This window comes from Schistocerca americana, chromosome 4 (assembly GCF_021461395.2).
Source record: "Schistocerca americana isolate TAMUIC-IGC-003095 chromosome 4, iqSchAmer2.1, whole genome shotgun sequence".
Lineage (NCBI taxonomy): Eukaryota > Metazoa > Arthropoda > Insecta > Orthoptera > Acrididae > Schistocerca > Schistocerca americana.
Genome location: NC_060122.1, coordinates 21,538,459 through 21,562,189, shown reverse-complemented (window position 1 = coordinate 21,562,189; position 23,731 = coordinate 21,538,459). Strand labels below are relative to the sequence as shown.

General features: G+C 45.3%; 1 protein-coding gene and 1 non-coding gene across 6 annotated transcripts in view; one reads left to right on the top strand and one right to left on the bottom strand.

Moving 5' to 3' along the window:
* Nucleotides 1–23,731, top strand: part of LOC124613920 (neurexin-1) — a 2,081,056-nt gene that overhangs the window by 493,233 nt on the left and 1,564,092 nt on the right. The gene's annotated exons all lie outside the window — the stretch shown is intronic.
* On the bottom strand, nt 18,416–18,489 carry Trnat-ugu. Its single transcript has one exon. It is a non-coding gene; the product is annotated as a tRNA-Thr (tRNA).

Here is a 23,731-nt window from a genome sequence, read left to right as displayed (position 1 = left end):
TTTCGCTCCCATACAACAAAGTTGGTCGAAAGATTGAACGGTGCACAGATAACTTAGTCTTGGTACTGACTTCCTTCTTGCAGAAGAGAGTAGATCGTAGCTGAGCGCTCACTGCATTAGCTTTGCTACACCTCGCTTCCAGTTCTTTCACTATGTTGCCATCCTGTGAGAATATGCATCCTAGGTACTTGAAACCGTCCACCTGTTCGAACTTTGTTCCTCCTATTTGGCACTCAATCCGTTTATATTTCTTTCCCACTGACATTACTTTCGTTTTGGAGATGCTAATCTTCATACCATAGTCCTTACATTTCTGATCTAGCTCTGAAATATTACTTTGCAAACTTTCAATCGAATCTGCCATCACAACTAAGTCATCCGCATATACAAGACTGCTTATTTTGTGTTCACATATCTTAATCTCACCCAGCCAGTCTACTGTTTTCAACATATGATCCATAAATAATATGAACAACAGTGGAGTCAGGTTGCAGCCTTGTCTTACCCCTGAAACTACTCTGAACCATGAACTCAATTCACCGTCAACTCTAACTGCTGCCTGACTATCCATGTAAAGACCTTTAATTGCTTGCAAAAGTTTGCCTCCTATTCCATAATCTCGTAGAACAGACAATAACTTCCTCCTTGGAACCCGGTCATATGCCTTTTCTAGATCTATAAAGCATAGATACAATTTCCTGTTCCACTCATAACACTTCTCCATTATTTGCCGTAAGCTAAAGATCTGGTCCTGACAACCTCTAAGAGGCCTAAACCCACACTGATTTTCATCCAATTGGTCCTCAACTAAAACTCGCACTTTCCCTTCAACAATACCTGAGAACATTTTACCCACAACGCTGATTAAAGAGATACCTCTGTAGTTGCTACAATCTTTTCTGTTTCCATGTTTAAAGATTGGTGTGATTACTGCTTTTGTCCAATCTAATGGAACCTGTCCCGACTCCCAGGCCACTTCAATTATCCTGTGTAGCCATTTAAGACCTGACATTCCACTGTATTTGATGAGTTCCGACTTAATTTCATCCACCCCAGCTGCTTTATTGCACTGCAATCTATTGACCATTTTCTCCACTTCCTCAAATGTGATCCTATTCCCATCATAATTCCTATCCCAATCTACCTCGAAATCTGAAACATTACTCATCGTATTTTCACCTACATTGAGCAACTCTTCAAAATATTCCCTCCATCTGCCCAAGGCATCCACAGGTTTCACCAGCAGTTTTCCTGACCTGTCAAAAATACTTGTCATTTCCTTCTTACCTCCCTTTCGAAGACTGCTAATTACACTCCAGAATGGTTTTCCAGCAGCTTGACCCATAGTCTACAACCTGTTTCCAAAGTGTTCCCAAGATTTCTACTTGGATGCTGCAGTTATCTGTTTGGCTTTGTTTCTTTCTTTAACATAACTTTCTCTGTCTACCTGAGTTCTAGTATGTAGCCATTTTTGATAAGCCCTCTTTTTCCTTTTACAGGCTGCCTTGACTGTGTCATTCCACCAAGCTGTTTGCTTCATCCTACTTTTACACACTACTGTTCCAAGACATTCTTTAGCCACTTCTAGTACTGTGTCCCTGTACCTTGTCCATTCCTTTTCCAGTGAATGTAATTGACTTCATTCAACTAACTGGTACCTTTCTGAGATCGCTGTTATGTACTTGTGCCTGATTTCCTTATCCTGAAGTTTCTCCACTCTTATCCTCCTACATATGGACCTGACCTCCTGCACTTTCGGCCTCACAATCCCAATTTCACTGCAGATTAAATGATGATCAGTGTCATCAAAGAATCCCCTGAACACACGTGTGTCCCTCACAGCCTTCCTGAATTCCTGATCTGTTATTATATAGTCAATGACAAACTTGGTTCCCCTGCCTTCCCAAGTATACCGGTGAATGTTCTTATGTTTAAAAAAGGAGTTTGTGATTACTAAGCCCATACTGGCACAGAAATCCAAGAGTTGTTTCCCGTTCCTGTTGGCCTCCATTGTTGTTGTTGTTGTGGTCTTCAGTCCTTTGACTGGTTTGATGCAGCTCTCCATGCTACTCTATCCTGTGCAAGCTTCTTCATCTCGCAGTACCTACTGCAACCTACATCCTTCTGAATCTGCTTAATGTATTCATCTCTTGGTCTCCCCCTACGATTTTTACCCTCCACGCTGCCCTCCAATACTAAATTGGTGATCCGTTGATGCCTCAGAACATGTCCTACCAACCGATCCCTTCTTCTGGTCAAGTTGTGCCACAAACTCCTCTTCACCCCAATCCTATTCAGTACCTCCTCATTAGTTATGTGATCTACCCATCTAATCTTCAGCATTCTTCTGTAACATCACATTTCGAAAGCTTCTATTCTCTTCTTGTCCAAACTATTTACCGTCCATGTTTCACTTCCATACATGGCTACACTTCATACAAATACTTTCAGAAATGACTTCCTGACATTTAAATCTATTCTCGATGTTAACAAATGTCTCTTCTTCAGAAAAGCTTTCCTTGCCATTGCCAGTCTACATTTTATATCCTCTCTACTTCGACCATCATCAGTTATTTTGCTCCCCAAATAGCAAAACTCCTTTACTACTTTAAGTGTCTCATTTCCTAATCTAATACCCTCAGCATCACCCGACTTAATTCGACTACATTCCATTATCTTCGTTTTGCTTTTGTTGATGTTCATCTTATATCCTCCCTTCAAGACACCATCCATTCCGTTCAACTGCTCTTCCAAGTCCTTTGCTGTCTCTGACAGAATTACAATGTCATCGGCGAACCTCAAAGTTTTTATTTCTTCTCCATGGATTTTAATACCTACTCCGATTTTTTCTTTTGTTTCCTTTACTGCTTGCTCAATATACAGATTGAATAGCATCTGGGAGAGGCTGCAACCCTGTCTTACTCCCTTCCCAACCACTGCTTCCCTTTCATGTCCCTCGACTCTTATAACTGCCATCTGGTTTCTGTACAAATTGTAAATAGCCTTTCGCTCCCTGTATGTTACCCCTGCCACCTTTAGAATTTGAAATAGAGCATTCCAGTCAACATTGTCAAAAGCTTTCTCTAAGTCTACAAATGCTAGAAACGTAGGTTTGCCTTTCCTTAATCTTCCTTCTAACATAAGTCGTAAGGTCAGTATTGCCTCACGTGTTCCAGTATTTCTACGGAATCCAAACTGATCTTCCCCGAGGTCGGCTTCTACTAGTTTTTCCATTCGTCTGTAAAGAATTCGTGTTAGTATTTTGCAGCTGTGGCTTATTAAACTGATTGTTCGGTAATTCTCACATCTGTCAACACCTGCTTTCTTTGGGATTGGAATTATTATATTCTTCTTGAAGTCTGAGGGTATTTCGCCTGTTTCATACATCTTGCTCACCAAATGGTAGAGTTTTGTCAGGACTGGCTCTCCCAAGGTCGTCAGTAGTTCCAATGGAATGTTGTTTCTCCGGGGGCCTTGTTTCGACTCAGGTCTTTCAGTGCTCTGTCAAACTCTTCACGCAGTATCGTATCTCCCATTTCATCTTCATCTACATCCTCATCCATTTCCATAACATTGTCCTGAAGTACATCGCCCTTGTATAGACCCTCTATATACTCCTTCCACCTTTCTGCTTTCCCTTCTTTGCTTACAACTGGGTTTCCATCTGAGCTCCTGATGTTCTTACAAGTGGTTCTCTTATCTCCATAGGTCTCTTTAATTTTCCTGTAGGCAGTATCTATCTTATCCCTAGTGAGATAAGCCTCTACATCCTTACATTTGTCCTCTAGCCATCCCTGCTTAGCCTTTTTGCACTTCCTGTCGATCTCATTTTTGAGACGTTTGTATTCCTTTTTGCCTGCTTCATTTACTGCATTTTTATATTTTCTCCTTTCATCAATTAAATTCAATATTTCTTCTGTTACCCAAGGATTTCTACTAGCCCTCGTCTTTTTACCTACTTGATCCTCTGCTGCCTTCACTACTTCACCCCTCAAAACTACTAATTCTTCTTCTACTGTATTTCTTTCCCCCCATTCCTGTCAATTGTTCCCTTATGCTCTCCCTAAAACTCTGTACAACCTCTGGTTCTTTCAGTTTATCCAGGTCCCATCTCCTTAAATTCTCACCTTTTTGCAGTTTCTTCAGTTTTAATCTACATGTCATAACCAATAGATTGTGGTCAGAGTCCACATCTGCCCCTGGAAATGTCTTACAATTTAAATCCTGGTTCCTAAATCTCTGTCTTACCATTATATAATCTATCTGATACCTTTTAGTATCTCCAGGGTTCTTCCATGTATACAACCTTCTATCATGATTCTTGAACCAAGTGTTAGCTATGATTAAGTTGTGCTCTGTGCAAAATTCTACCAGGCGGCTTCCTCTTTCATTTCTTAGCCCCAATCCATATTCACCTACTACGTTTCCTTCTCTCCCTTTTTGTACACTCGAATTCCAGTCACCCATGAATATTAAATTTTCGTCTCCCTTCACTATCTGAATAATTTCTTTTATTTCATCATACATTTCTTGAATTTCTTCGTCATCTGCAGAGCTAGTTGGCATATAAACTTGTACTACTGTAGTAGGTGTGGGCTTCGTATCTATCTTGGCCACAATAATGCGTTCACTATGCTGTTTGTAGAAGCTTACCCGCGTCCCTATTTTCCTATTCATTATTAAGCGTACTCCTGCATTACCCCTATTTGACTTTGTGTTTATAACCCTGTAGTCACCTGACCAGAAGTCTTGTTCTTCCTGCCACCGAACTTCACTAATTCCCACTATATCTAACTTTAACCTATCCATTTCCCTTTTCAAATTTTCTAACCTACCTACCCGATTAAGGGATCTGACATTCCACGCTCCGATCCGTAGAACGCCAGTTTTCTTTCTCCTGACAACGTCATCCTCTTGAGTAGTCCCCGCCCGGAGATCCGAATGGGGGACTATTTTACCTCCGGAGTATTTTACCCAAGAGGACGCCATCATCATTTCCCTGCAACTACTGAAAAGGCTGCTGCCCCTGTTCAGGAACCACACGTTTGTCTGGCCTCTCAACAGATACCCCTCCGTTGTGGTTGTACCTACGGTACGGCTATCTGTATCGCTGAGGCACGCAAGCCTCCCCACCAACGGCAAGGTCCATGGTTCATGGGGGGGGGGGGGGGGGGGGGGGAGAGGGAGGGAATGTTCTTATGTTTAAAAAAGGAGTTTGTGATTACTAAGCCCATACTGGCACAGAAATCCAAGAGTTGTTTCCCGTTCCTGTTGGCTTCCATATCCTCTCCAAATTTATCCATAACCTTTTCATACCCTTCTGTTCGATTTCCAATCCTGGCGTTAAAATCACCCATGAGCAGAACACTGTCCTTGTCCTTTACTCTAACAACTACATTACTGAGTGCCTCATAAAAACTATCCATCTTATCTTGATCTGTCCCTTCACAATGCGAATATACTGACACGATCCTAATTTTCTTGCTAGACACTGTCAAAGCCATCCATATCAGTCGTTCGTTTACATACCTTATTGCAACTACGCTGGGTTCAATTTCTTTCCTGATGTAAAGCCCTACACCACATTGTGCTATTCCTGCTTTGACTCCTGACAGGTAGACCTTGTATTCTCCCACTTCCTCGTCTTTCTCACCCCCTACCCGAATGTCACTAACAGCTAAAACGTCCAGCTCCATCTTACTTGCAGCCTCTGCCAGCTCTACCATCTTCCCAGAGTAGCCCCCATTGATATTAATAGCTCCCCATCTCATTACCATTTGTTTGCCAAGTCGTATCTTAGGAGTCCCTGGTTTGTCAGTTGGAGGTGGGACTCCGTCACCTCCAAAGGTCCGATGCATTTTGCTCTGATTGTTGCCAGCATCATATTTAAAGTACCAGGGAAGCAGGTTGCTAGCCTTACTTACCCTGAGTCCCATTGGGTTTTACCCTTAACGGTTGAGGGACTAACCGGTGGATTTGGTAGTCTGCCGTATGAGCACAAAGGTGACCACGACTCAGAATATGTCCGAGATGCCCAGCCTTATTCCAAAGTATCTGGTATTCCGACTGTCGGGACCACTTACTTGGCCACTCATACGTTGCCCGTGGTTCATGAACTAGGACATGACTACAGGAACCCACACCTGCGTCTTTTCCTGTACAAAATCCAAACCCATCTGTCAGTAAGCCCCAGAGCCGTGGAACAGAGGTTGTGTTTCTCCAACACAGTTGTACACAGAATTGACGAACAGGACTTTGATGTTTATGGCCTCAACGGGTAACTGCGTGGTGTGGAATGTCCAGTAACGGAATACTTGGTGCGATATTCCTCGATGATACGGTGACTACTGAACGGTACGTGAATGTTTTGGAAGATGATAGCATCCCCATTATACAAAGTGACCCTGATTTCGACAAGATGTGGTTCATTCAAGACGGAGCTCGACCCCATTGAAGCAGGATAGTTCTCGATGTCCTCGAGGAGCATTTTGGGGACCGCATTCTGGCTCTGGGGCACCCAGAGCCCACTGGCATGGGTCTCGATGCGACACCTTTTTGTGGGGCTATATTAAAGACAAGATGTTGTTGTTGTTGTGGTCTTCAGTCCTGAGACTGGTTTGATGCAGCTCTCCATGCTACTCTATCCTGTGCAAGGTTTTTCATCTCCCAGTACCTACTGCAACCTACATCCTTCTGAATCTGCTTAGTGTATTCATCTCTTGGTCTCCCTCTACGATTTTTACCCTCCACGCTGCCCTCCAATACTAAATTGGTGATCCCTTGATGCCTCAGAACATGTCCTACCAACCGATCCCTTCTTCTGGTCAAGTTGTGCCACAAACTTCTCTTCTCCCCAATCCTATTCAATACTTCCTCATTAGTTACGTGATCTACCCATCTAATCTTCAGCATTCTTCTGTAGCACCACATTTCGAAAGCTTCTATTCTCTTCTTGTCCAAACTGGTTATCGTCCATGTTTCACTTCCATACATGGCTACACTCCATACGAATACTTTCAGAAATGACTTCCTGACACTTAAATCAATACTGGATGTTAACAAATTTCTCTTCTTCAGAAACGCTTTCCTTGCCATTGCCAGCCTACATTTTATATCCTCTCTACTTCGACCATCATCAGTTATTTTGCTCCCCAAATAGCAAAACTCCTTTACTACTTTAAGTGCCTCATTTCCTAATCTAATTCCCTCAGCATCACCCGACTTAATTAGACTACATTCCATTATCCTTGTTTTGCTTTTGTTGATGTTCATCTTATATCCTCCTTTCAAGACACTGTCCATTCCATTCAACTGCTCTTCCAAGTCCTTTGCTGTCTCTGACAGAATTACAATGTCATCGGCGAACCTCAAAGTTTTTATTTCTTCGCCGGCCGGTGTGGCCGTGCGGTTCTAGGCGCTTCAGTCTGGAACCGCGTGACCGCTACGGTCGCAGGTTCGAATCCTGCTTCGGGCATGGACGTGTGTGATGTCGTTAGGTTAGTTAGGTTTAAGTAGTTCTAAGTTCTAGGGGACTGATGACCACAGATGTTAAGTCCCATAGTGCTCAGAGCCATTTTATTTCTTCTCCATGAATTTTAATACCTACTCCGAATTTTTCTTTTGTTTCCTTTACTGCTTGCTCAATATACAGATTGAACAACATCGGGGAGAGGCTACAACCCTGTCTTACTCCCTTCCCAACCACTGCTTCCCTTTCATGTCCCTCGACTCTTATAACTGCCATCTGGTTTCTGTACAAATTGTAAATAGCCTTTCGCTCCCTGTATTTTACCCCTGCCACCTTTAGAATTTGAAAGAGTGTATTCCAGTCAACATTGTCAAAAGCTTTCTCTAAGTCTACAAATGCTAGAAACGTAGGTTTGCCTTTCCTTAATCTTTCTTCTAAGATAAGTCGTAAGGTCAGTATTGCCTCACGTGTTCCAATGTTTCTACGGAATCCAAACTGATCTTCCCCGAGGTTGGCCTCTACCAGTTTTTCCATTCGTCTGTAAAGAATTCGTGTTAGTATTTTGCAGCTGTGACTTATTAAGCTGATAGTTCGGTAATTTTCACATCTGTCAACACCTGCTTTCTTTGGGATTGGAATTATTATATTCTTCTTGAAGTCTGAGGGTATTTCGCCTGTTTCATACATCTTGCTCACCAGATGGTGGAGTTTTGTCAGGACTGGCTCTCCCACGGCCTTCAGTAGTTCCAATGGAATATTGTCTACTCCGGGGGCCTTGTTTCGACTCAGGTCTTTCAGTGCTCTGTCAAACTCTTCACGCAGTATCATATCTCCCATTTCATCTTCATCTACATCCTCTTCCATTTCCATAATATTGTCTTCAAGTACATTGCCCTTGTATAGGCCCTCTATATACTCCTTCCACCTTTCTGCTTTCCCTTCTTTGCTTAGAACTGGGTTTCCATCTGAGCTCTTGATATTCATACAAGTCGTTCTCTTATCTCCAAAGGTCTCTTTAATTTTCCTGTAGGCGGTATCTATCTTACCCCTAGTGAGATAGGCCTCTACATCCTTACATTTGTCCTCTAGCCATCCCTGCTTAGCCATTTTGCACTTCCTGTCGATCTCATTTTTGAGACGTTTGTATTCCTTTTTGCCTCTTTCACTTACTGCATTTTTATATTTCCTCCTTTCATCAATTAAATTCAATATTTCTTCTGTTACCCAAGGATTTCTACTAGCCCTCGTCTTTTTACCTACTTGATCCTCTGCTGCCTTCACTACTTCATCCCTCAAAGCTACCCATTCTTCTTCTACTGTATTTGTTTCCCCCATTCCTGTCAATTGCTCCCTTATGCTCTCCCTGAATCTCTGTACAACCTCCGGTTCTTTTAGTTTATCCAGGTCCCATCTCCTTAAATTCCCACCTTTTTGCAGCTTCTTCAGTTTTAATCTACAGGTCATAACCAATAGATTGTGGTCGGAGTCCACATCTGCCCCTGGAAATGCCTTACAATTTAAAACCTGGTTCCTAAATCTCTGTCTTACCATTATATAATCTATCTGATACCTTTTAGTATCTCCAGGGTTCTTCCATGTATACAACCTTCTTTCATGATTCTTAAACCAAGTGTTAGTTATGATTATGTTGTGCTCTGTGCAAAATTCTACCAGGCGGCTTCCTCTTTCATTTCTGTCCCCCAATCCATATTCACCTACTATGTTTCCTTCTCTCCCTTTTCCTACACTCGAATTCCAGTCACCCAGGACTATTAAATTTTCGTCTCCCTTCACAATCTGAATAATTTCTTTTATTTCATCATACATTTCTTCAATTTCTTCGTCATCTGCAGAGCTAGTTGGCATATAAACTTGTACTACTGTAGTAGGTGTGGGCTTCGTATCTATCTTGGCCACAATAATGCGTTCACTATGCTGTTTGTAGTAGCTTACCCGCATTCCTATTTTCCTATTCATTATTAAACCTACTCCTGCATTACCCCTATTTGATTTTGTGTTTATAACCCTGTAGTCACCTGACCAGAAGTCTTGTTCCTCCTGCCACCGAACTTCACTAATTCCCACTATATCTAACTTCAACCTATCCATTTCCCTTTTTAAATTTTCTAACCTACCTGCCCGATTAAGGGATCTGACATTCCACGCTCCGATCCGTAGAACGCCGGTTTTCTTTCTCCTGATAACGACATCCTCTTGAGTAGTCCCCGCCCGGAGATCCGAATGGGGGACTATTTTACCTCCGGAATATTTTACCCAAGAGGACGCCATCATCATGTAATCATACAGTAAAGCTGCATGCCCTCGGGAAAAATTACGGCTGTAGTTTCCCCTTGCTTTCAGCCGTTCGCAGTACCAGCACAGCAAGGCCGTTTTGGTTATTGTTACAAGGCCAGATCAGTCAATCATCCAGACTGTTGCCCTTGCAACTACTGAAAAGGCTGCTGCCCCTCTTCAGGAACCACACGTTTGTCTGGCCTCTCAACAGATACCCCTCCGTTGTGGTTGCACCTACGGTACGGCTATCTGTATCGCTGAGGCACGCAAGCCTCCCCACCAACGGCAAGGTCCATGGTTCATGGGGGGAGGTAGATAGAGACAAGATAGATCGCATTAACCCCAAAACAGTTGCTGAGCTGAAAACAGCCATTCAGGATGTCATCGACAGCATCGATGTTCCGACACTTCTGCGGGTCATGCAGAATTTCGCTATTCGTCTGCGGCATACCATCGCCAATGATGGCAGGCATACCGAACATGTCATAACCTAAATCCGAATATCTGTAGTGACGTTTACGTGTTGAATAAAGTGCATGCACACCGCAGTTTGCAACTAATTTACGTTTTTTTCATATAGTTCAATAATTGTCACCCTGCAAAATTCTGTTACTACTCAAGCGTGCAAGTTGCGCTGTCGTGTAAGGCCTGCGCGTTGCCCCCAATACGTCGCTAGTGTCCCTTGTGGTCACAACAGTGTTCCGTGTAGTTGTGAGTGCACTGTGTTAGAGCTAAGCCAAGTCGAACGAGGAAAAATTGTTGGTGCTCATAAGAGGGGCGCTTCCGTAACCAAAGTGGCCGCAGCGTTAAAATGGCGTTTCAAGAGCCACCGTGCCCAAGGTTTACAGCGCATACTGCGAGAGCAGGGAAACATCAGCCGCTAAGTCCCATCAGGGACGCCAGTGTTCATCGACTGATTGTGATTTGCAGCAGCCGAAGAGGACTGACGAAAAATGGGGACGATAGCCAAAAAGCCTCGGCCGAACTGTATGTCGCGCTCATCGACCCTGTCGGAACCAAAGTAACTGGAAGGGAGGTCCGTAAGCAGGCACGCTGAAATTTCAGAACCACTCGTCAGTGGTGCAAACGACCGTAACAGGAAATCGTAGCGCCGAAGCCCTAACACCCGGACTAAGGAACAGTTTTATTTAGTTATCAAGACTTGCTGCCTGCTGTTACATAGCAGGTCACATTGTGAGAGTTCACATTTTATGTCATGCAAATTCATTTTTATTACTAGTACATTTTTTGAGTATATAAATTTGTTGTTAACTTAGTTAAGCATAATAAATTAGATACACAGTACGTTGTTGATGTACTTTAAACTAAAATTAAAAGTATATTTAATGGAAGAAACAAGAGACAGCAATTTGACTTGGATGTGATGTGACAGTTCTTCCGTTTATATCTTCTGTTTACATAGTTTCATCTGTTACGTATGTTTTCTTGACCATGGTAATACTTAGTTAATAGTGTACTGATTAAAGAGTTTACGATGCGTTTTCGAACAGGCGACAGCGCAAATTGGGAATCGATTTAAAATGTCATAGTAAGGTGCATCAGGTGCGAGGGTCGGTGAAACTTGGAGCCAGTCATACCTGATGCAACGAAAGAATAAGAAGTGCCACATCTCCAGATAGTGTTACATGCTATGAAATGATATAGCAACCATCTACATCGAGAGCTCCATTACCGTATTGATTCGATTTAGTGTTGGACCACCTTAGCTTACTTTTGTATGTTTATCTCGTCTTCACTCCCTGTGTGTGATACAGCATCCGACGCCGTGTCTGTGTTCGTATCTGTGCCGTTTACTACGTACTGCTCATCTGCCAGGTGCGGAGCCTGTCTCACTCTAGCGTTTGCTCTCTCCTGCTTGTTTGCCGCATTTAGTGCTCGCGATACTTACTCTGCTGTTTTGTTTATAGAATTCTAGTCATCTTGTCTGCGTGTTAGCTGTTCTATGACCTGGTGCCCTAAACTTGGTCTTATATGTCGTAGGGCATCGCAGATGAGCACTATGTATCTATGTGTGCCATTCTCAGCACACACACAAGTGTTGGACGTACGTACTTCAAATTCATCCGCTGTCGGATGCGGCAGAAGAAAGAGTAGACTTGTCTTCCCTCATCACTTGTGTCCCAGTCTGTATAACAAGTATCAGTTCTCCGCTTGTTTAATTTCCGTTTTTCGGTTATGTTCTGACCAGAAATTTCTCTTACTTCGTCGCGTCTCCATCTCTTCAGCAACGGCTCCGTGGCGAATCGTAATACCTGTAGGAAAAGCTGCCAGGACCACACACATTGCCTCAATCGAGATCGTGCCGAAAGGCCCTGAGATTGTGAGTGCAAAACTCCTCTGGGCGCGCCTCACAATGTGCACAGGCTCTATCCGCAAAACGAGCTCTCCTCACTGTCTGTAGGGGTAGTCAGCATTCAGTCTCGCAACTTTATGCATCAGTTTTGTCGCTTTGTTAATTGTTAGTCTGGCATGTTTGTTAAAGTGTAAATGTTCGTCAGTAAAAATACCAGATATCTTGTCATGGCTTTCTGTGTCCGCCCCGATAGCTGAATGGTGCCGGCGTGTTCGGGAAGAGGGTTAACTGCCCTCTGTAAAAAAAAAAAAAAAAAAAAAAAAAAAAAAAAAAAAAAAAAAAAACAGTTAATCGATCAACGACGAACTTAAACGGGTGTCTTACGACGTCCGCCCCGTGCAGATGCAACGAATAACAGCGAACAAATTGAGATAAAAAAAAAAAGTCAGCGTGACGGACTGCCGTCCTAAAGGGCCCGGGTTCGATTCCCGGCTGAATCGAGGATTTTTTCCGCTCAGGGACTGGGTGTTGTGCTGTCTTCATTATCATTTCATCCCGATCCGGCGTGCAGGTCGCCCAATGTGGCGTCGAATGTAACAAGACCTGCACCAAGGTGGCCGGACTTGCCCCGTAAGGGGCCTCCCGGCCAATGACGTCAAAGGCTCATTTCCATTTCCATTTCCATGGCTTTTCTTTTTATGGATATGTTGTTTACCTGTATAATGGGATTTCTTTTCAGTGTGCGTCTTACCAGAAGAAGGTGAACATTTTTTTTGTTGCTATTCTAAGTTTGTTGTTCGTGCGCCATTGAGCGATGAAAGCGAGAGGCCGCATGGCTTTAAGCTCTAATTGGGAGCTGAAGTTTTCAGATATCATGACTAAAGGTCATCAGCGTACGAAACCACCCAGTTTGCCATGTAGTTGTGTTCTGGTGCATTCAGTAGTAGTTCTATGGTTGTGTCCCAGAAAATCGGTTCTCATATGGCTCCTTGCGGAGAACCCCTCTTTAGAACCTTTTGGCAACCAGTCTTCCATTCCACTGCCCTAACTGGTCGGCTGTCGGACTCCCTCCGTCTAATAGGCGCTGCTCATGCATTGTTGTTTACATCATTTGGTGAGTTTAGTGGCACCTGTGAACAGTCAAAGGGACTGTGTGATACAACATCCACAGTCAACGTCTATCTTCAGGAGTTCTTGGAACCGTGGTGATGGAAAACTTTTTTTGATGTGTGTATATTGCATTCTACTTCATTTCGTTGCTGTTCACGTTCGGTTTAGACCAATTATCTGTTCCTAATATTATCTGGTCCAGCACCTTTAATCTGGTACTGTACTATGCATGCTACTGCAGTTCGGTAATATCGTGTTACCTTTTCCTATTTCCATCGAGGGACTAAATAGGCGATTTCAAATGACTTATTGATTGTAAGAAAGACTAAAACGTTTTCTTAGGATTTTTAGTCAGATCGTATTTCCGATTTGCAAGGACGAATAATGTAGCTGATTTATATTCAATTTCGGCAGTCAATTCATCACTGCTCTGAAGTGGCGGGGGCGAGGTTCCTCTACCCTTGGCAACCGCTTCCTGCATGTAGTGTGCCCCAGACCAGTTGGTTCACTAGGGGAGCTGTGCAATTGCCCACCCAACAGTGGAGGTGAAGAAATTCGCACCCATCGCAGAATCATCTGAGCGTGTGGCTTAGACAGTCCACTTTACTCCAAACCGGAGAACCACCATCGACTCCGGCTGCGATGCGTAGCTCTTATCCTTCGTTTGATCAACCGCTGAAAGGAAGCGAGGGTGGCCTCGGAACCCGAGCGGCAGGCGTCCTTCCCGGCGACGTGGAGCCACGGTTTGCGACCGGAAGGGAGGAGCTACCACCCCCCAACGTCACTGGCGAGACCTCCCGCAAACGTGCCGAGTGCGGACCGGCGCCCTTTCCCAACCTGCCAGCTATTTCCCTCAGGGCCTGCGCGACTGGCCTAACGCTGGAGCTCCCAGTGACTAGCCCAACCGCCTTTTAACTTATCTCCACTGCGCAGGGAAATCGGACACTGGCCCAACAGGAGGGGCATCCCGTGCTGGCCCGGCCCACGAGTGTAACCAACTCTCGGTGTACGTACTGCTAAGGGGCAGGGAGCCAACCGCGCGACCCGTTTGCACTTTCTCCCTCCGCCCACAGAACGCGAACCCACTCTCGTGTGAATACAGACCCAGCAGATGTTGCAGATCGGACGATGCAACGACAACGACTTAAAAAACAGTGATCTTTTAGAAATGAACTCTCCTGAGATTTGGAAGAAACCACCATATATTATGTTGTGTAGAACAAAATAATTACGTGAACTATTTGATAAAAAAATGAAACGTCGTCTGTGAATAGGTTGAATATTCCGAATTTTTAAAATATAAATCTGGGTGGCAAGTAGAATATTATGAATCGCGTTATGTTTAGTACAATTGCAAAGAAGCTATGTTCGGAGTCTTTGGTCTTCTGTGATTTCTAGTTTTGGAAACAAGCGGATCAACATCTACACGTATTAACCACGTATTCTGTCATTAATACCTTACGGCGTGATTTTCTAAGAGACACCGTCACTTGGAAAGAAGCGAGACTAGCGCGAAAGCGACAGCGAGAGGCTGCTCCCGCCTCCCCCCTCTCGCCCAGCTACAGCCAGCCAACTTTCAGCCGCCCCTGCGAGCAGTCAGCCACTCCCGTCGAGTCTTCGTAACAAATGCACACACAAATTCACTAGTAAAGTTAGTCGTTACCCATCGGTGACAGACTGAGAACAACAGTCATATCCGCAGCTGCCACAGCCGAAAAAGAAAGACCGTCGTTACAAATCACTAAAGACGCCCACAGCTCAGAGAGATTTTCAAAATGCAGCCATGAAAATATGTCATCGATAGTTATGGAAAAGATAGATTGCTACTCACTGTAAAGGTGGCACATCGGGCATAACGAAAAGACTGTTACACATTAAACTTCCGACCAAACCCTTAATCAGAAAAGAAGCACACACATTCTGTCACACCTCATACACACACGTCAGCGGTATCTCTGGTTCCTCAGGCCAGACTTAGTATTGAAAATATTTGATTAGTTATCCAATAACATAAAATTTCTAACAGGTAGAAAATCTCGCCCCAAAATTGTGTCTTCTGAAAACTTCTACCATTCTATAGACCAGTTCTTAATTTAAAACGACTAGCACGTGCAATACGAAAGACAAAGGTGTTTACCTTTTGTTAAAATTTAAATACCTTTCACTAGTAATATGAAATATCTCTAAAGCTAATTAGTTAAGTTTATTACTTTTATCTCACTGTGGTATCTCGTAATTGTACGTTGTCAGTATGTAGTTACATACGTATGTACTGATCTGCTCCACATAGTTTCTGTAGAAATAGTGCAAATTATGTTTGAACACGGAATTAACCGAGGAAGTAACGGACTAAAATTCTGTTTAAGGTGACGTGGTGACACATAAAAGTGCTTCTCTCTTCTTCCATTAGGTTAAAAAAGCTGTTCAGTGTGGAGCGGAAATCGATTCCATTTGTCTCTGACGCTTCTCCCTCAGTTAAAGTCTTATCTGTCTTTGATGGGACCCCCTGTCTTCATCAACGATGATTTGTTGGCGGTGTGTTATATTTGTCGAGCAATATAGCATAGGAGGTTCAGTGGAGGCAACACGACGCACCAATTGCGTCGCTGGACTGATGTTCTGCTGTGGTACCAAACTCCGGTACAAATAACCGGTTTGGGTGTCCTTCGAGAGCCCATGGTCACTTTAGGCGGCTGCGATGTTCCTATAGCAAGGCCGAGCCAGACCTCCCTCCCCCCTCCTCCTCCCCCTCCCTCCAGAGGTTCTCCTGCAGTAATGGCACCGTTATCAGCGAGGCGCGAACCAGCCTTCCCTTTCTTTCTAAGCCAGTAATCAGACTAGTGTAACGTACGAAACCGGAACTGCTGTTACCGAGTGTCTCACCTCTGGTCGTCTCCTGCTCCTCCTCCTCCTCCTTCTTCTTCTCCTTCTCTCCCCTCTCCGCTCCCTCGCCACAATTGTTAATCGTAATTTCTTAATCTTCGTGCACGAGAGGGAAATTCAACGACTAACGTTCATTATACAGTTATGGCGGAAGCCGCTAGTGTTTGTATAGTTGCTCTATTCGAGGGCGTAAGAAACCCGAGAGTGTTGTGTCCTGCGTTTCTCCGTTTATTTATTTCCGACGCAAACAGAAACAGAGCTCTCGAAGAGACGAAAGGGATTCACGTATTTGTGCTTCTTGGTTGGTCGCCAAGAAGCAGGTATTCCGCGAAGTGGCTGATTGCTGGAGGCGCTATACTTAACCCCGGCGGCGTTTCGAGCAACGAGGTGACGCGACGCCTCTTCCGTTCCCGCCTTTAAGATTTCTCCGGTGGCGGCTCTCGCGTGCCGACGTCTGTGTGTACACTTTCCTACCTAAGTTGTCTGGGAATGCATCACCGCTATACTGATAACCATCAGCTCACAAACATCCGCTGATGAGGCAAAACTTTATGACCACTGCCCGTAGCGACGGTTATGCCGCCTGGTGGCGTTGTGGGCACCTGAAGGGGTAGCAAAAGTATCTAAGCGGAGCAGACACGGACGGGGGATTCCCCTAACGAAGATATGGGCTGCAAATGGGAAAATCTATTGAGATAAGCGATTTTGACAAAGGGCAGGTTATTACTGCGCACACCCTGTGGACGAATATCTCGAAACTGGCGTAGCTGGTCGAACGTTCGCGTGCTACTGTCGTGAGGATCTACGGAAATAGGTAGAAGGACAGTGAAACTACCATTAGGCGCTAAACGGTTGGACGTACATGACTCTTCACAGAACGTGTGTTTCGGAGGTTTGACTGCTCTGTAAAGTAGGACAGACTGTGGCATTTACATCGAAGATGGTGCCCTTACAAGTATTTCAGACGAAACCGTTCATCGTGTGTTATTGAACGTGGAGTTCTGCAGCCGACCACCTGTACGTGTTCAGATGTTGACCCAGCGATGTCGTCAGTTACGATTTCGGTGTGCACCAGACCATCGGTATTCGACCGTCGATCAGTGGAAACATGTCGGCTCTTCGGATGACTAGGTACCCGGTCGCCTCCACGAACGCCGTCATCGAGGTGGACGGCGGCTCGAACCCGGAGGGAGGCTGGTGTGAGCAGCGTTATGCTATGGGAGACATTCTCCCGCGCTTGCACGGTACTTGCGGTAGTAACCGAAAACACGCTGACAGCTGCGGACCATCTGTATCCCTTCAAGCTTCCCCGGCATTCCACGCTTCATGTCTTCCCCGAGGGCGATGCCGTTTTTCAGCAGTATAGTTGTCCTCCTCTCGCAGGCAGAACCGTGCTGCAGTGGTCTGAGCAGCATTATGATGAACTCGCGTTGATGTCCCGGCGACCAAGTTCGCCTGATGTAAATCCCATGGAACCCATCTGCATCCCTGTCGGGTGCCATCACCGCGTACGCAAATCAGCGGCCCGTTATTTACGTGAATTACATGAACTTTACGTAGACATCTAAAGCCACATACTTCTACAGACCTACCAACGAACTGTCGGCGCACCGATTCGCAGAATTAGTGATGTATTCCGTTCCAAAGCCGGACGAAACAAACTACTAGTCAGGTGGTCATAATCTTTTGGCTGATCAGAGCATTCTCCCTGCAGATGACCATTGTCCAGGGCAGTACAATGAAGAAGCACACAAAGAAGCGTCAGAGCGCGCAAGTTCGTGCATTAAGCCACGTCGAACGACAAATTACTTCATTTTGATATTCCCACGATCAGTGCGCTTCTAGGCGAAAGTAAGAATGTGAATTTTCCGAAACGTAGAAGTAGTATCGTGGTCCGTGACATGTAGATTACAAGAGGTAATTTCAGTCATTTGGTGGTCTGCGCACAAAATGACAAGAAGGAAATATTCAGTAAACAGTAGAATGTGTGGAACGAGGCCTGGAAGGTGTTACATTAATCACCAGCATCAGCCACTGCAAGTCCACACTGCCCCTTGCCGTCGTGCTACGCTCGCGAAAGCCACGCATTCGTGCCAAGCCCACGTGTCTCCTAGTGTCATGCACGCACTTCCGTCAGGAAATCTTGTCCGTCATTGCTCATCTCTGGAACCCATTGCGGAATTTGCAGCATCCGTTTAGCATCGACTGGCCTAATCTTAGCCTCTGACAACGACTAGTCTGAATGGTAACACTCCACCCTAGTAGCTTCCGAAATTAGAATTATATTAATACCTTCAGTTGCTGACGGGCGTTGATATATATCAACGGGGACAGGTGAAAGTGTGTGCCCCGACCGGGACTCGAACCCGGGATCTCCTGCTTACATGGCATACGCTCTACCATCTGAGCCACCGAGGGCACAGAGGGTAGTGCGACTGCAGGGACTATTTCGCGCACGCCTCCCGCGAGACCCACATTCTCACCTTGTATGTCCACACCCTACATTCGTAGTGTCCCACCCCAACACACTCATTACTCGTGGAAGACATTCTACCAAGTGACGTAAGAGTTCGGGGCTATGTGTGCATCCGCACAGAAGATGAAGGGCACGGCCGGTATTGCGAGATCTATATACTTACATGGATATAGTGTCTGTCCCAAAAGAACAGACACCATATCCGTGCTAGTAGTTTCCACTGGGCAGAATAAAATAGACCACTATTTTGCATCCATTACTGCGTGGTTTCGGCTCTGTTGCTTTTTTATAATGACTGTTATAACGCCACAAATGGACGTACTTGGTTTATGGTCAAGTCATCGTCCAGTCAGATAACTGTAAAAAAGAAAGAAAAAATTGGCAAAAAGATTTTTCCATCTGACGATCGCCGTTGTTATTATTTCCAAGCTGATCGGTTTCGTGTAGTGTCGTCGATCTTTCGATCTTCAGATCATATATCGTAGTTACGGAGTTTATTCATACTGTATGACAGTGAAACTGATATTCCCATTAATGAAGATGGACGAGACTGCCATAAATCGGTGAGTTTCAAATAATAAAAGCAGCCATCGATAGACGGAAATTGAGTCTGTTTTCTACAAATAAAAATTGTAGTCAGCTTCCTGTGACAAGTATGTCGAGATATATAAAGAAATGTGAGGACCTGACCGGACTTAAGAATTCAGTACGTGATTCCATACGATTCTGAACAATAGTGACATGGCTTGCACCAATTTGGAGTGCAACAGCGGCTCCTTGCAGAATGTCAGAGATAGACCTGAACGACAATATTACAGTGATCTTTGTGGCAGATGACTGCGAAGTTGCCGCAGACGCAAAATGTGGGCGCGTGTGCGTCGCAGCGAGGGACGCGCAACTGTGTCGCGTCGGCTGACGTTCTGGCGGCAGTGCAGGATAGGGGTAAGGAAAGGCGCTCTTACCAAACCGGCAAGTGTAAAGGAAATGTCAGCAAAGCTATTTTTGAAAGGAGAAAAATCGTGTGATGACTGATCGTGCAGCAGTTGCTGCGTGACGCGAGGGACGGCTAGGAGTGGTGCGCGCGTGCAGAGACAGCCCCCGCTCGCGTGCGCGTCTGTGTCGCCCCAGTGTGACACTGCCGACACGACGGAGCGACGGCGTCCGGGTGGGGACGAGCTGAAACTGCTCTGGTTCGTGGCGCGAGCAACTGCGCGCTCATCAGCGCCCGCACAAAGTCCTAGTTGTTTCACAGTCCATACTTCTTTCACAATCCCATCTAGCCACTGTAATAAAGGACGGGGATGTTGATGAAATTATTAGGACAACACAAACACCCAGTCCCCGGAATGAGAAAATCCCCAATCCGGCCGGGAATCGAACGCGGGACCCCGTGATTCAGAGGCAGCAACGCTAGTCACTAGAGCACGAGCTGCGGACAAGGTGAAACTGTGAACGCATCGCATCACATGGTAATGAAGTCGCTCGAGAAACACGGGGCAGCTGGCAGCTGGCGTGTGGCTTGGTTCCACGTTTCTCAGCAACACAGGTCGCAAATGAAACCAGTTATCGTTATTAATATTTACTTATTTATTTGGTTCGCTGAAGACGTAATAAAATTTATGCCGGGGAACGAGTAATGGCACACGTACAGGTCTAGTTCTGCAGAATTTCGTCACTCAGGTTGGCACGTAATCGTGGCTTGTTCAGTTTCCACACATGCTTCGATCGAAACATTGATAATACGTTTTGCAGCCTCATCGTGGAAGCTCTTCGTAAGATAAAAACTTCGTAAAACCCTTCGATAGTAGTAACGTGAAAGAATTTTTGTTTCGAATGGGAACTACACTGTACATCGATCAGTCGCATCTGCATCACTGCAGGGCCGCTTTCAGCTGAAACGTCAGACGGTTTGGAAAACAGTTCAGAAACAGATTTGAGACTGGCAGTGAGGTCAAAACGTTCACGAAGTTGTTCCACGCTGTAATGAATTCTTCATAATTGGCGTTCTCCTTTATACCAGAGAACTTAGGGAATGGGATGGTGTTGTTTGTCAGAAATTGTCCTTTCGTTTTACATAAGTCGATTCACTTTCCTCATAAAATCAGACTAAACCGCTCCCCATCTTATGACGTCTTACTGACGACGTTCGAGTGTACACTCTACTCAGCTAAAAATTTGAGATCTGCAGTCTATTCGAATCTGCTAATTTTGGTTCCTGCATTCCTTCACAATTTCAACAAGAATAGGCGTTACATCGAAAAATCGTTCCAGGGATGTCCGTCGATTTAACCGACGTACTTCGCACTTATGTATGACGTCTTCATACTCTTCGCTTAGTTCCATCAAAAACTGTTGAAGCTGACGGTGTATTAATGCATGCGACTTTGGAAAATTTACAACCAGTTTCATCATACACCCCATGCCCACAACTTTATCACAAAGTGCTTCTTTATGTACAAAAAAATCAACCCCGTACAAATCGTCTCGATCATCAACTAAATCTTAAAATTTTTTGTGCACGGTGTTACTGTGCCACTCCACAGTAAAAGTGTGGTGCCGTCGATTATGCGATTTCGTAATAGATATAGAGAATTTCCAACTTCCTTTCCCAAAACTACTGTAATTTCTGTTCATTTTTAGCGTTCTGTGCCTCAATCTGTAGAAACAGAACCGCTACACGACTACTTCCTGTGCCTGTCTATCCTAATGTTAAGAACCATTTTTCTCAGAAACGGGTAGACAAGTTCAAATTCATGCCACATATTAAAGTCTATGGTGTCTTGGAGGGGTAAAAATTTTAATCTTAGAACACACTTGAGTCACAAGATACGGTCATTTGTGTCCCACGTTTTGATACTCGAACACTCGGTTGTCAGAACCTATAGTGTGTTTCCCATTGCCCAGCACCGGGTATGCAAATCAGCGGCCCGTTCTTTACGCGGATTTCATGCCCTTTGCGTAGATATACACTGCCCCGTGCCTTCACAAACCTATCAACAAGTTGTCGGATTCCTGGCACGCTAGCCGGCCGAAGTGGCCGAGCGGTTCTAGGCGCTATAGTCTGGAACTGCGCGACCGCTACGGTCGCAGGTTCGAATCCTGCCTCGGGCATGGATGTGTGAGATGTCCTTAGGATAGTTAGCTTTAAGTAGTTCTAAGTTCTAGGGGACTGATGACCACAGCAGTTAAGTCCCATAGTGCTCATTGCCATTTGAACCATTTGAACCTGGCACGCTGAATCTGTGATGTATTTCATTCCAAAGACGGACAAACTAGGTATTTAGTAGGTGGTCGTAATGTCTTGCCTCGTCAGTGTATGTGCGACTCTCAGATATGACATTTTGCGAGATACCTGACAAAAGTTGTCCGTTGCATGCAGTTCCCTTGTCAATGATCGGTCGCGAGCTGATGTAGATGGTGTTACGTTCACCGACACAGCAGTTACCGTCGCGTTGGAAACCGAGAGTCATTATGAAGTGCTGACTCTCATCTCCGGTCGCTGTTGGTTACAATTTTCTCAGAATCAGTATTGTTACGCGCTGTTATGTTGCAGAGTGTTAAACCATTCCTTGTACACACGCTGGAAAGACCAACCGACAAAACGGGCAGCTTCATTCGAGGTGTAGTCATTGACGCGTGCAAACACGATGGCCCCTGGCTGCCGTTGTGTCACGCCTCTACGCCTGTCCGCTGACGTCGATAACTCAACACAGGCGACAGCCGACTGCACGTAGCGCCACACGAGTCTCACACTGGTTCTCGATAACTTGCAGTTTGGGTGTAGTGCTGTAGTAGCGTCTGTTCTCAGGCACCTGCCGATTCACGTTGTTCAGCATCTCGGTGAGACTATCACGTGGGGCTCAAACAAACACGTGATCACTCTGTGCTATCCTTCTGTAGTACTCGTACGTGCAGTATTCCTAGTTGACTGTGCTTGCTGTGTCACAGTCGCGAGGAATATTCTACGATGCGGTCACACAAATGTTTTGTAAATAGTCTCTTCTGTATACTGCTCTGCTCGGCAGATGGCCTTCTCCATACACGTAAGGGTCGGACAGGAAGAAGGCCTCCTCTGTTACTAGGTGGGTGCTCGCGCGCAGCAACTGTAGAGCCAAGTCAGAGGACCACACGGGTTTAGGCAGCATATACGGCTAAATACCGACAACACAGATTAGCAACTATTGTAATAATTTATTTGTAGGAACGTTACAAATAAGAAACGGTAGTACGAACATACGAACATGTGTGGCAGCAGCAAAATGTTCAGTCGCACTGACCACTCTTTAGTCGAGTCCTGAATCCCGTGAACGATCGCTCGCAGAGTATACAGTGTCGCTCTTGGTAAACACGACCCTGATGCCGTCTTGAGGCACTGTCCAAGTGGAGTCGTGTAACGGCTTCATTCTAAGACACACACACAAAAAAGAAACTGCGCAACACAAAGGAATTATCCGCACGGGAAGGAAGTTCGTAGATGTGATGTACATATACAGACAAACCAATCATTACAATTTCTGTAACTTGAGAAAAATTGTATGATTTGTCCAGGAGAAATAGCTTCACAAACTGAGCAAGTCAGTAATGCGCTGGTCCACCTGTGGCCTGTATGCAAGAAGTTGGGATTGATTGATTGATTGATTGAGTTTCTGGATGTCCTGCCTAGGACCATCGTGCCAAATTCTCTCCAGCTGGCCGGTTAGATCGGCGGAATCCAGACTTTTTGGTGGGCTCTGCCCATTATGATCCAAACGTTCTCAATTCCGGAGAGATCCGGTGCCCTTAGTTAGGGTTTGGCAAACACGAAAAGAAGCATTAGAAACTTTCGCTGTGTGCCGGGGGCCATTAAGAGCTGAAATGTAACCCCAGGACGGCTTACCGTGTAGACCTACAAAACGTGGCGTAGAATATCGTCGATGTATCCTCGTGTTGTAAGAGTGTCGCCGGTCGCCGGGGACAGCCAAAGGGGTTCTGCTACGAAAAGAAACGGCACGGCGGACCTCGGTGCCGGCTGTCGCGCCGTATGGCGGCAGCCCACCGCTGTCCGCGGCCTCTCCAGACACGCTTTCGCTGCTCATCGGGGCTCAATTGGAAGCGGGACTCGACACCGGAGACAACTCGACTCCAGTCAGTGAGGTTCAAGGCCGAAGACGCCCCAGACAGCGGTGGGGTACCAACCCGATTGCCG